This window comes from Lepisma saccharinum, chromosome 15, assembly GCF_977018435.1.
Source record: "Lepisma saccharinum chromosome 15, izLepSacc3.1, whole genome shotgun sequence".
NCBI classification, from domain to species: Eukaryota; Metazoa; Arthropoda; class Insecta; order Zygentoma; family Lepismatidae; genus Lepisma; species Lepisma saccharinum.
Window position 1 is genome coordinate 75,671,422 of NC_139243.1, and position 15,114 is coordinate 75,686,535.

At 38.9% G+C, this 15,114-nt stretch overlaps 1 protein-coding gene across 2 annotated transcripts in view; it reads left to right on the top strand.

Annotated features, from left to right (window-relative positions):
- The first annotated feature begins 5,208 nt into the window (after positions 1-5,208).
- The window catches only part of LOC145999753 (uncharacterized), a 515,710-nt gene continuing 505,804 nt past the window's right edge, over positions 5,209-15,114 (top strand). For both annotated transcript variants that reach the window (XM_083137044.1, XM_083137045.1), the window contains exon 1: positions 5,209-5,332. The gene's annotated coding sequence lies outside the window, so the exon portion shown is untranslated. The remainder of the gene's footprint in view (positions 5,333-15,114) is intronic.

Consider the following 15,114-nt stretch of genomic DNA (forward strand, 5'->3'; position numbering starts at 1 on the left):
AAAGAGTATTGTTTTCTGGGATTTATAGTGTTTTTCCTGTAACTATACCAAGTTTTGACTGCTTACAGCGCCATTTTTTACCCTGGTGGCGAGAATTGGAACTATTTTTCTTTTTTTTCATAATTCGCGAGCGAATTGCTCCATTAGCATATCTACGAAGTTTCAGACTGCTACTCTCATTACAGCCCGTGCTGAACCACTCTGAACACCGTCACTTTAATTAGAACCACCTGGTACTTAAATGAATGTGGAATATGTTCAAATAAAATAAAGGTAACAGTTTCATACATCGGAGACACATTTCTTCAATTTTACACAACAAACTACTTACGGAAATGAGTTTCCCCAAGGTTTACAACGTTCGTCGAGGTATTTTCTTTCATCCTGGAATATATTTGACCGGGAAATCATGTATTTTTCAAGATAAATATCTTACCGACGCACAATTGCCATTGCTTTCATTTGCTTGCCCTACGACAACCGGATGCTGCGTACGTTTGATGACGTAAGCCCTTGTCAGTTTTTCAAACCCCCCCTTTTTTTACTATGCTTGCCTAACGTAACCAAACCTAACCTAACCTTTTCGGAAATGGTTCGTGGGGCTATCCGTGAATGGTTCATGGGGCTATCCGTGAATGGTTTGTGGGGCTATCCGTCAGCTACCCGTGCATAATGTATAGTTAATTTCAATTTCCGCCGGTGACAAACACACGATAGTAGGTATTTTTCGGCGCAGAAGGTTGAAACACTGCATACCCACAATGTGAGTCAAGATGTGCCCACCATATTGGGTGTTCCGGAAGCGAAGAAAGGAATAGAAAGGGCACTCGGAATGTGAAAAATTGTGTTTTGTTTCGTGTTTTCGATCCGAGATTTTCTCCACGGCTCCTGCTATTAAAGTTAACTTTAAAGTGAAGGCAATTTTGTTTTAGTTTTCACCGTCTAGATCCGGCGCCATCACTCATCTCAATAATCCACCGATGGTCGTATGAAATGGAAAAGATAATATATTATAGATATTAAAAATTGAGGAGATAAGAAGGGTGGTCCACTCAACCAATATAACAATATCATGTCACGTGCAAAATGTATACTCATGGCAAAAGTTGATCCATATGGGCCGGAGCCAGTGATGACATCATAGTGGGGCAGGGGGCGGGTGCCACAGTTCACAGTCAAACGAGTGCACGAAAAAAAAAGGTGAAGTGCTCCCCTGTGCTTAGCACTATGCCATGAAGACGTATTGTGGGTGTGGTGGTAACGCCCCATACTTTCTTGATCCGGTCGTGAGTGGGGGTGATGTGATCAGCATCACACCCCTGACCGCCTTTACCCCCCAGGGTTTCCCCCAGGTACCCAAGAGCATGGTAGTCAGACGCGTTACCGACTGAGCCACCGCGGCCACACCATCTGCACGAAAGAGCTAGATATGACTCCAAAAGAGCTAAGTTGGCAACAGTGCTCCCCAGCTGCCTCAGAGAGAAGGACCTCAGGGAAATTGTCACTATTTCCATTAAGGTCAAAATTCTAGTGGCATCCACCCTAGTTTTTAAGTCTGGCCTATGGCTGATCGACTTAGTTTGTTGGTGCCTGTTTTTCACATTGCCTGCAGGTAAAAGTCACAATTCTGGACTTTGTTTGGTCTACTATATCATAATTACACCAATTGGTAGTGGGCCTCCCCGATAGCGTAGTGGAAACGCCGTTGCCTTTTAATCAAAGGGTCCCGGGTTCGATACCCGGTGGAGATACATAGTGGTTTGGATTCCACTGTAAACTGTAGGTCCAGTCCCTATTAGCCTATCTGTGCATAACGTGGACTTAAAAAAACAAATCAGTCAATCAACCAATTGGTGGAGGTGCGTTTCAAACTTGGCATGACTATCAATAAACTGTAGACAATAAAAACTATCAAGAAGTTCTAAATTCTTGGTACTTGAAACGAGTTTACTTTCATTAAACTATACATGAATTGCCATTTACATTAGACTGTGATCCAGTTTTTGTTATTCTGTGAGCTTTCACTCATAACACAAGTCTCTACCATCATTTCAGTGATAAAAAATATATAGAAAATATAGATGGGGAAATTATTTTCCTGGTTGTAAAATAAATTAATGATTTAAATATTGGGGGGAAATATACAGAGATGGTAAATTCCCTGGCTTCATCCCCTTTCAATCTTATAGTAGAAGCATGCCAGATGTTCGTCAATATTTATATGGCATATTTCTAATTCTTGTTATGTTTCTATTTGAGGAAAATTTCACGTGTTAACACCTATAACTCCGCCAATCCGAGACTTCCGTGGCAGAGAATCGTATCGAAACACACCACAGAATGTACGAAGCCTACATCCCAAGAGAAGCACGTCAGCTGTCTACGCAGACGACACGGCGATTTTCACCACCAGCGTCAACGCTCCATACTGCGAGATGTACATGCAGCGATATCTGCAGCAACGTGAAGAGTGGGCAACTCAATGGCGCATAAAGTCAACGCAGAGAAGAGCACAGCAGTCCTCTTCACCAGAAGAACGAAACATTTCCGCCCAAGGGTAAGATTAAACCAAAGAACAATACCCCTAGAGAACGTTACCTCGGAGTCATTCTGGACAAAGGGCTAACTTTCAAGCAACGCATCCAGGAAACAGCGGACAAGGGATCTGAACTGCTGGGAAGCCTCTACCCACCACTACGAAGTCAGGTACTTCCACTCCGCACCCGAGTAGCACTCTACAAGATCGCACTTTCATCACATATGCCTGCGTAGCATGGGGACACGCTGCAAACTACATCAACCGGCTGTAATCCGTCCAAAACAGAACGCTCCGCATAATCTACGGCGCCGACAGATTCACCAGAAACACTCAAATCCACGACGACCTGGCATGGAAACTCTGTTCGAGTTCATGATGAGGGAGAGAACAACATTTTGGGCCTTCCAACCTCACCACCAAAATCCCACAATCAATGTTACTGTTCAGGTGCCACTCGCCAGAAGAACATACAGGACGCCAAGACTGCATACGCTAAGAGTAGGTATTCGAAGTGAAGCAGTGTCGCGCCTGGTCAGTACTTGGATGGGTGACCGTTCTACACGAGAAGACTCAGTCTTCACCAAGAACTTCTAGAACTTCCAGATTCAACTTTCACCCCACCTAAACACCCTGATCTACGTAAGTAACCCTCTAGCTAAATAATACCTCATCAACTCAGCCAGAACCAGCTTACCCAAAACAAATCATTCCTATTCCAAGTCCCCTCAGGGGCATCACCACCATTACGTTAATATTTTCGCAGCACACCTGCTGCTGTTACCTTTATACCTTCAATTTCTCTAAGCACTACTGTACCTAGACCACACGACAAGTCTTAAATCCCAAGTCAATCCTTACACTTGCGACAGTTGCAAGTGACATCATCCGACTCACGACAAACCAGCCATGACAAAAGACTAATCCGACTATCGCATGTGCGGAAGCAAAGTCTCAAGACTGTAACTTCACGGCATAGCAACCGCCACGATCCAGGATGCGAGGAAGCATGGATCTGAAGAAGAAGAAATGATGAAGATATACGTCCGATGTGCGAATAAACTTGTTGTATAATAAATGTGAAATTTCAAATAATGTCACATGTATTTTATTCCAATAGTTATGCGAGGATCGTTCCGAAACTAAAGGCTCCGGGTACGCGGTCGGGAGACCATGTAAACCTAACTGAACACTTGCAGATTTGATCCTAAGCATTTAGTAGACGCTGACGACTGAGAAGTGAGTTCTAAGTCCACTTTATGGTCAGATAGGCTAATCGGGACTTCACGTACATTTTCGTGTGGATTCTGAACCACTGTGCTATGTACCTTCACTGGGAATTAATCCCGGGGCCATTTGATTACAAGGCGACAGTGAACACAGAAGCCATCTCACTTTGACGTGCAGAGTATTTATTATTTATATTTAATTATTGTAAGATTCACGCGGACTACTGTCCTAGAATTGGACATTTCTCACGTGGCAAAACATTAGTGTTTGAAGGCAGTGGCGCAATGCAGCGGGGGTGGGGAGACGCAATGTTCCCTATGCGCTCCTGTAATTTTATATAATCCCGGAAAATCAACAAAATAGTGTCGCTTATGTGGGGGGAAAATGATTTACGAAATAGACGTGGGTCAACAATGACAATTCGAAGTAGAAATTATTTGAGGCGATATTGGCAACGTTGTCGCCTTGTAATCAAGGGGTCCCAGGTTCGATTCGCATAGTGATTCGGATCCAAGTGACATATGTTGTTTGTCGCTTGCCAGTTCGATAAACAGCTCCCTAAAATTCCACAATACATGTGGTAGCAGCTACCTTGACTCAAAATCGAACTCCTGCCAATCAACTGCGACTCATTCACGAGCCTTGAAGGAACTGGAAGGCAGAATAACGTATGCAGTGTTGCCAATGGACAAAATCAAAGTGTCACTACTAGTTACGGTTAACTGCGTATCTACACATTGTCTGCCGGGAACTGGCATTGGGTTATATCGCACGGTTTAGGCAGCTGATACAAATTACTAGAGATAGTATTAAGACGAGACTTGATAGGAGGTCTATCTTGATCTCGTTTCATCTCGAACCGACTCCTGTGGCGGAGTGGTTACCACAGCGCGCCACGTTGCCAGATACCCCAGCTTCAAACCCAAGCCTTATGAAAAAATAGTTTGCCAAAATTGACTTGTACAGGCCCTAATTTTGTCTTCCTTTTATAAATTTGTGTTTATTTTTTATTTTCCTCACAGCTTTGTTCTATTTATGATTTTAGAAGCTATCAATTTCATCATATCATCATCTCTCATCCTCATCGTCTTAATTAGCCAAGAATAGCGTCCTTAAATAACAAAAATCGAACATCACAAGCTGATCTCAGTAGCAGAGTGGTATCACAGCGCACTACGACGCCAGGGGCGAGTTCAAACCTCGTCCTCGACATGGGTGTTGTTTGTGAATGTCCCTTCATGAATTTCATCATGTCACTCATCCTCATCTTCGCGATTAACCAAAAGTGGCAGAATAGGAAAGCAAAATATACCAAATCAATCAAAACATCACGTAGCGAATTATTTTTGTAAGTGGCGACACTGGGAAAGCCCAGCGCAGAATGAATCAATAGTTTCCATTCGCTGTCGCTAGGTGCCGCCACCGTCGCTCTTCGGCGTCTGCTCGCAACCAGACCTCTCAGTTCTCCACAGCGTAGTGGACCGACGGCGTCGCGAAAATCGACCGGACTACGTAAGCACACGAGCGAGCAGATTTCACAGAAGCAGCTGTCCACAACCTGGCCTGGTAAGTACATACTTCTCATGTGCTTGTAATTACGTTGAACTTGTGTCTCCGTAAAGTAGGCACGCTGTTTAAAATAAACTTTGAAAACTGTGCAAGGGGAAGAACGAACTGGACAGTTCGATAGCGCAGCGTGGAACCTTGCAATGCAAATAAACCGATTCTGATCGCAGGTGGAATTACGTACGTACGTAAATCGTTTTGTGTTTTCGAGCGTGTTTCAAGGAGTCTTATTAAGTACCCGGGTGACTACTTTTGGAGGAAGGGTCGTCGTACTGCTCAGCACAAGAGGAAAGCAAGCATACTGTCCGATGGGGGACACTAAACAACCACATGCTAATGAAACTTTTTACGGGTGGGGGTGTAAGAAAATGGTCTGTCTCTTTGGAGCAGATATGTTCACGTTGTTGTTATTAATAGCAGGAGTAGTATAAGAAATGGTCGAGATGTTAACCGTATCATAAAGCTTTAAATTTCTTACTTTAAAGGGTTGGACAGTTATGATGCTTATGAACGTTTTCTGTTGCTTTTAACTCGTGTAGTGAAGTAAGGTGCGTTTTTATGTTGTACTGTTGGAATCAAATATCTCGGTTATGTACGTATAATGCTCGCCCTTTGAAACAAACTTAATGTTACATAAAACTTCGAAATCTGTCGATAGAAATGCATTTGTTTTTTCAGCTTTTTGAGTGTGCACACGAACCACGGTTATTACGAATAAAAACGTTCAAAGTAGTACGTCATTCGTGCGTCACTTGAAACATTTTACTCTTCAACTAGATAACGGAAAGTGCATATTTTCAAAGTGTGCATGAGTAATTCTTGACTGTATTTTTCTTTTAGATATATTCGGTTTCATTTGGTTAGAAATATTGGGTTTGCTGAGAGTAATTTTACTTTTATTTTGTTAGGTTAATTTTGCATGATTTTAGGTTGCTTATGAACGATTTCTGTTAGTTCGTGACCGGACCCTGTGGCCGAGTGGTTATCACATCGCGCTTCGACGCCAAGCGTCCCGGGTTCGAGTCCCGCTCGGGCTTGGTTGTTTGTGAATGTCCATTCATCAATTTCATCACTCATCCCCATCTTCGAAAATTAGCCAAGAGGCACAAAACGCGAAGTAAAATAAACTAAATCAATCAAAATTAAATCTGTTAGTTCGTGAAGGTATGTTACAGTGATGTAAGGTGTGGTTTTATGTTGTACTATTTGGATTAAATATATCTTGTTATTTATTATTTTCGCGCATTGAAAGAAAGTTTGTTACATAAAACATCAAATTCTGTCGATTTAAAAAACTGCACTTGTTTTTTCGCTTTTTGAGTGTGCATACAACCGGTTGTTACAAATGTAAAAACTATGATAGTAGTACGTCATTTGTGCGTCAATTCACACATTTCATCCTTCAACTACAAGGTTAAAAAATGACGTATTACAAATTGACTAAACTGATATATATTCACATGCCACTTAGTCATATTCGAACATTCGTTTTGGAATATAAACTGTTTGGAATACTACTTGCAATTAATTGTATCGGATTCATAATTTTATCTCTGTTACAGTATCACATATCGTGAAATGTATGAAATAGATTAGACAAACTGTTCTATGGCGTACAACCAAACATGAGTTACATAGGAAATAAGTTTTTTGGAACAATATGACGTCAATGTTGAAGGATACAACAGACAATGGTCGTAAAGGTAAAATAGCAGCTACGTACGTACATGCTGGTTGTTACATTTGATTAAGTCAGAAGATATTATTTCTCATTCAGTTTTGACGATATCGTATTAAGAGTGTATGTTGCAGAAAATTGTCAAGTTATATATGAATATACAGTATATTGATCGCAGTGCAGTTTGCTATTAGATAGAATCGATTTTACGTTGTTAGGTTAGGAGTGTTGGGTTCGTTGGTGATAGTAATTTTTGACGTTTTGTTAGGTTGCGGATGACGAAGGTGAAAGCAAGGTTATTAGAAGTATAGGTTGGGCCAATCCGTTGTTTACTCGTAATGACGAAACGACGGTAAGAGGTGAATTTATCCATGAAATGAATTCCAAATCTATGCGCTAGTGTTGCACTATGCAGATAGGAAACCACGCCAGAAACTGGACACCTGAAATCGAGTACACAAATGAGCATTTCCACCCATTTACATTTTGTGGCTTCAGACAAATTGAAAATAAATATCGATGGCTACTTATTGTTATGCGGGACAGAATATTATTGATCGGAACGGTAATTGTTTTTACATTCCGACATTCGGGAAATTTCTGAAATTTCCCGAGGCTCTGGAAATCTCAAAAATTCTACACGTCATTTTCACCTTAAGTAATTGTCTTTGCATATCTGGAACGAAAACTAACAATTTCCCATAAGTTCCAGACACTTGCAATGTAGAAAACGTCAAGAATTAATATCGTTATAAAATGACCATTCGGTATTTCTCGACTGCTCGGGATCCAGAAAAGTAGGGAAGTCATTTGCTGAAGTCGGGATCGGGACGGAATTTTTCTTTCCGATCCCGGTCCCGACTTTTCGAGATACCGCACACCACTTGTTATTATTATTTATTTTAGTTCAGCACAAGATACATCTTCCAAGTACGTTGAACATAATATGCTGTGCATACCAGAAAAGTTCAAATGAGCATTTATGTACGCTATATTTACACTAGGCTATGCACTTGTATTTTTCCTCATTGTACAACATGTTTGTGTGTTTATATTTTAACAAATGATGATACTTGCATTCCACTTATGTTTCTGACAAACTGTTAATTGTTATAAAATGTAAAATATATTCACATTCTCATCCTCTAATCATATATTTATGCCGTGCAAATAAGCAATAAATTTGATATTTTATAACTTGCACATTTGAAGCAATGATAGTATCATTCATTTGCATGTCAGAAGTTAAGTTTAAGATGATACAAGGTATATTTATTTAAACTCATCCTCATACCTATGTTGGAATTATGTAGAAATTAATGAAAATGAATAGTAGTATTAATCGTGACAATAGATTGCGTGAATAATTAGCGATATGAAGTCTCGCAGCAGCGGTCCTTAACAATCATATGAAATATGAATTTGAGAAAGGTGGATGAATTGTGCGCTCCTAAGGATAATTACTCATAGTCGGACATGTAATGGAGTTAAACGAATTGTAAAGAGTAAAGACACATACATTTTGATTGGAATACTTTCAATCCGTCAATACTTTTTTCTTCGGGGCAGAAATATAGTTTTCTTGAAACATTAATTTAAAACAAAATTAAAGGCGTACAGCCAACTACAAAGATTAATTCATTGAGTTCCATTCACTTGATCATACAAGTATAAGTTTTACTATGTTATGAGACATGTCAATAATATTAATGTCTAATTTTGAATACAAGGAATTAACCTATAGTCTAGTTTTATCTATTAAGTTAGTAAAAACAATAATACTTTAAGAAAGTTAAGAAGTAATGTAGTGTATTTTGTAATAATAAGAAAAAGTTTTAAAGTTAATGTCCATTAATGGAAAATATGACACAAATAATCTTCTATATAACAAATGTTACATTAGCAAGCTCCTTAGTGTGGTTCTAAATTTAGATGTATTTTTATTCTTGAAGAGATAGATAATACGAGTAGTAGGCAAATTGTCCATCGTTATTTTCATTTTTTTCTTATCCTGTGTTGTTTTAAATAATGGAAGGCAGATGTTGTCCTCTGCTTATTTGATCACCAGATTGTGGAAAACAGACTGGAGGAAAATGGTGAAGGGCAATTCGCCTACCATTTCTTTTGCCATTGGTGTACAATTTTCTCTCGCTTTTCCCTACATATTCACACAAAGCAATAAAAATACAAACTGCTAATTTTTCATTCTATTTTGGTTATTTATTAAACGGTACGTGTTTGTATTTATATTTGATAAATTTACTTTGCTCTACCGACCATTTAAGTCAATTGAGATGATGAAGAAGTTTTAAAATATATGAATGACCAATCACAGTTCCCCTTCCTTATAAGATCGACTACAAGAAAAAGAACATTCGTCGAAAAGTCCCCGCACACGTTCCTCCTCTTCCGTTCAACTCGGACTATAAGAGAGCGTGCTCCACTCTTCTCCCCATCCCCTCCACACTGGAGTACGGTGCACAGGAGTCGCGAGTCTGCGCAGGTTTCTTTGCTTTTGGTTCCACTAACTATAATAGTAATATAAAAATGTACACTCACCTCACTTAGTTATCCGGCAGTTTGTTTCTTTATACATCATATTTGGAGAAGATACAATTCAATCTATAGGTGTACACTGTATATAATACACCTTATTACTGACTTCCTTGACCCTGGATGTACAGGGACAAGGAAAACAAAGAAAAGAGCATGATTTTCTCTTCGGAGAAGATGTTGAACCTAAACCAAAAATAACACAAATAATGAACTCGACAATGTAAATTGATGAGATTTAGTAAATCATTTGATGAAGTGAACTAATTCTGAGTGGACTAATCGCAAAGGACATAATCAGCTCAGATCCTATGACTTCTTCATGGTATGTGACGTAAAGTTCCCGCCCAACCGTTTGACGGCGTTAGTGGTTATCGCATCTCCTTTTCCACAGCCTGTAGTACACATCCTCATCTAGACATTGTTCTTGTTCTGGTGTTTAATATCTGCATACTGCAACACTGTCGTTTTGTCATTTCACGTGACATCACATTGAAGTGATGCATTCACTTGGCCGGTCACACGTCATCGCACGCAAAAACTTCAACCGTTACCATGGTTTTGGGCCAGGGCTGGGTGAAAGTACTCAGAGATAAGAATTTTTTAATACTTACGTGGGCGTACTTGGAGATCAAGCATCTTGTTATTTGTAATTTTCGCAGACAAACAAATTTTGGTACATAAAACATCTATTTATTAAATGAAATCAATCCTCGAAGGTTACAGTCTGTCAAAGGCCATCTGATTGTTTTATTTTTAATCCATTATTACATTTTGAAAAAGTTATTAGTCTAGAAGTATCTTTATAAACAAAGTTAACTGTTCTGTTCTTGGGTGAGTCCATGGTGTCGCGTGTGACATTTGTAATTGTGACACGTGTGACGTTACACCAGCACGCATCTAATTTTTAGAAGTGCCAAGTAGAAATATTTATTTCTCTGGGCAGAGATCCTACAATTGAATTCTATATTACTTTTTTAATGACTTGCTCAGAATTTTTTGCTTCTGGCAAAAAACAAAATCAGAAAATCAAATAAAATACAACATTAAAATATAATTTTTAACATATTCGTGCACATTAATAAACAAATCAAATTCGTATTTAAAAAATTCAGACTTTTACTTTGAAATCTCAATGTTTCTAGTTCTTGACAGGGAACATTTTTTGGTTGTATTTTTACTGACCACGAAATCCCCTGTCTATGGACTTAAAATTCATTCAATATTAAGAGCTCTGTACGTTGCATGTACTTGTAATGAGTGCATGATGAGACAGCCTTCAATTAGATCCTCACCTTTCATTTCTTTTCAGCCAACAATAACAAAGGTACAAAAGTTTTTAGTATATTTTGAGGGTCCGTGGTCGCATTCTACACCCCCGATCTTGCAAGGATTTTTTTTTAATGAAGATTGTGTGTTTACAATTGTGAAGAACAAAATTCTGGAGCGCGGAAACAAGTATTTACGACTGTACAGCCGTTTCAAGTTGACCATAAGATAACGTATTTATACACCCCGCCAATACATCACACAATTAACATATCGCAATCTCAAATTATCCCATTCCAAAGGCAATCATAAGAAGAAAAAGAAAATGTACAGACGTGCGCCTGTGACATGAATTCATGATAGACCTAAAAAAACAGTATTGACGTTACATACGTAAGGAATTTTAATATTAAGAAAACATAAGTTTCGTAGCACGTAGATGTAAAAAATTACCTTCCGCGCTATTTTGAAACACCCTTTGATATAAAAAAAACTAATTTTTGTGACGAAAATATTTGAAATGTGCGGGAAATCGAGGGTGTATAATGGGACCACGGAGCCCTGTAGTGCATTAACTATATGAAAGGTTTCTTCAAATAATGGAAAACAGTTCTGCTGAATATTCACTCATCTGGTAGATTGAGTAGCAAAGTCTCACCTTTTATACAATAAAAATAGAAGCAATAACAAGAAATTAGACTTTAATATTATTAGTTTATAATAGTTATTATTGATAAATAATTATAACCGTGTATTATTGTCATTTATACTAATCAAGTTTTGTAAATAGTTACATCCCCTACAAAACTTTCTGCCTATGTCCATGAGTACAATCACTGTTAATACAACCCACTAAAGTTCATAGGTATTGCATTTTATTATTAACTATTACACACATCGTTAAAAAAGGCTTTAAAAGTTATGGAAAAATTTTACTGATAAAGTTTTTGTAGCGTGGCCTTTCAGATTAAACTACAAATTTTAGATTGTAAACTGTGGAATCATTTATTGGACTTCATGGCAGAATACGATATTATAACCTGGCTTATACGATTTTTTTGAACTAGGACTGTTTTAATTTTGTTATGATGTCCGAATACTAGGTGAACTTTATTTCTGATATTAACAATAAAAAAGACAACAAGCTTTCTGCTTTTTTGTAACTTGGCAAGGCCCATAATTGTACTTATTTGTGTCGTGAAGAAGTTTATTACATTTGGAAAATGTTTGTGTTGCACATGCATTGTATTTATTGTTTTTTTTTTTTTTTTTTTTTTTTTTTTTTTTTTTTTTGTGGGGAACGGAATTGATTGTGACGAACGTTGAAAAGTGTGCAAGGGGAAGAACGAACTGGGTAGTTCGATAGCGCAGCGTGGAAAGCTTGCAATGCAAATAAACCGGTTTTGATCGCAGCTGAAGTTACACTCTGACAATCTCTGGCTAAGAGAACTTGAGTCTAGTGGGGTGAGATCCTTGGCATATCTGCATTAATTCGAATAAAACATTTCTTAATTTCTGATAATGTTACTGCACATTGGTCCATACATCAATTGAACTGTTAATAAAAATTTAACTTGGTTGCATGCCGAATGGAGCAGGTTGTATTGCTGTAACCCCCATATCTAAGAAGTCCGGTAGGAAGAAATGAACATTTTATTGTACAAACAACAAAACAGTTTAGAGTTTGTTATGCAAAGCATTTTGATGCCCTCATTTTAACGTTTTGCAAAATTAATTAGAAAGTTTAATTTCACTAGGAGGAATTGAATATAACGCAAAGTAACAGAAAATTTTTACTTATAGCAATCGAACGGTGCCTGTTGAACTATACCTTGGATAAGAATGCTTTATAAAGAAGCAAATCGTGGCACTAAACGCACTGCCATGAAAATAGGCGTCTGGGCAGAATTGCGCTGTTGCCACATATGGGAAAAGCAAAGCGAGAGCGGGACAATAATCGCTGATTCCCGTGCACTGTGTGGCAACGTCAACCGGGCTGCGTTGCCTAGTTCGAGCGTCAGACCGACCTCTCTCCGGGGCAGTTTTGTGTCACCCCTGACGTTTCGAACAAATACTGTCCGTTTGTGTCACATGGATTACAAAGACCAACTCTACAACGAGACCTTTCACAAGGGGATGTGCTACAACATGGCAACAGCGCGAACTTCTGCCACCCGCCTAATTTTATGGCCGTGTGTGTAGCAAGGTTGATGAGTGTACTTTTGATTATTTTTGTTGTAGAGATTGTGTGTTTAGAAATTATACACACACAGGCCATCTATATTTAGCGTTTCATAAGACGAGAAATGTCCGCTTTTTTAAAAAAATAAGAATATCTTGTCTATTTTACGCGTTACAATTGACTCCTAGCTGAAATCGTTAACATGCCAAAATACAAAAAAAGAAAAGAAAACATAGAAACGCATTGCCGTCTTTAAAACATATTTTGTAAAAAACAAAAGGGGGCTTTTTTTATATTTTATTTGTTTTAAATTACGATATTAAAATCATGTTGCATTTCAAATTGAAGATCATTAAAATCAGAAGAGAATGACCACAATTTGAGCACATTAGGTTAAGTAGCTTTTGATCTACATCTGTATAAAGATTTCAAAATGTCAAAATTTGGAATTTTTTCCTTTTTGAAAGTCAATAACTGAAACACTGAGAGCCGAAAAATCTGAAATTTGCTAGTTTTTTTTCGTCTTTACGAGTACTATCATTGTATCAAAATTTATCAATGTATGAGTGGTTGATTTGACATGGAATGTCCCAGCATTGAGGCTATCTAAAAAGCATTGCAAATTAACAAACTGGAAACATAAGTATATTGTTTAAGAAGCAGTGGCGGCGATTGGGTTGCAAAACCGGCGGGGGGGGGGGGGGGCAAGGTGCCAAAACTGGTGGGCAAATACAGTATATTTTCGTTTGTAGATGAGGTTTAGCATAGTGCGGGGGCAAAAGTGACGAAAAATAGGGGAGCAACTGCCCCCTCGCCCTCCCTATTCGCCGCCACTGTTAAGAAGTATTACCGATCATAACTGTGTAACCTAACACCTAGCATAATATCACAAACGGACGTAATGTCGTAGCTAACAATATACAGGGTGAGCATAAGTCTTTCCCTGATTACAACTTTTATTGCTAAAGAACTATGCTAGATACAGATATGCGGTTTGTTGGAAATGGTAGCTTAACTCATCAAGTTTTTTATCAGTACACTTCGACATGTGTTCCCTTTGTTGCCCTTAGAACGTCTAGGCGATACTCAATTTATCTCCATGTCTTTGCCAACATCTCTTCCGTCACCGTCTCTATAGCATCCCGTATTCGTGTCTGAAGAGTTTGCATATCAGGAACTGGTAAACTAAACACTGTGTCCTTAACGTAACCCCATAAAAAAAGGTCGAGAGGGGTTACGTCCGGCGAACGTGGTGGCCATGATATGGGAATTAGAATAAGAATCAGACAAAACAAAGAAATGGAAAGAAACTTGATGTATTGCACTGCTTATTGGCATAGGTTTTATTTGCCTATCTACCGTGGAAGTTAACATATAAATATTCATAATCAGGGAAAGATTTTATGCTCACCCTGTATAGGCTGTACACGTTCAGGGTCGCCACACAACCCCAATAAACTATCGCAGCGTAAAGAGGAAATTCACTGCAGTTTTTGGCACTAGGTGTAGTGCAGGTGTATCTTGGTGTCAGGTTGAAACAATGAAATGACGTTCAACCAAGTAGACGGAAAGCGGTGTTCAAGTTCAGAAGATTCAACAAACCCCTGTCTGCTGCTTCAAATGCTCCATCGCTCCAGATCGTAGTGCAAGCGGTGCAAACACCAAATACACTGCTTGACTCCAAATCGGTGTTGCACCGTGTAATCAACTAGACTAGTGAAAAAGTGCAGCGAACTAGACGCGGATAATAATATGTGGTAACTTGAGCTACTTATACCCTGTACCAGCTAACTGTAGACCAGGCGAACGAGAGCAAGTCTCTGCGCAAGTAGTGACCCGAGACGGCTCCACCAATGAACAGCGAGAGAAACGGGATTGCGTAATGGACGACTGGAGTTACCCGTATTCCCTGCTTCGCTCTTCAGCGTTGCAAACTTCGGAAAACGATAATACCGAACGCACATGGCAAACGGACCGTATTTTTGTATCCAGGTCCGTACGATTGGTTTAAGAATTTCTTAGGGAATTATTAGGGATAAAACTGGGAGAGCAAATTTTGACAAGCCGTGCATTTAGCGTACGGACTAAGGTCTGGACCGT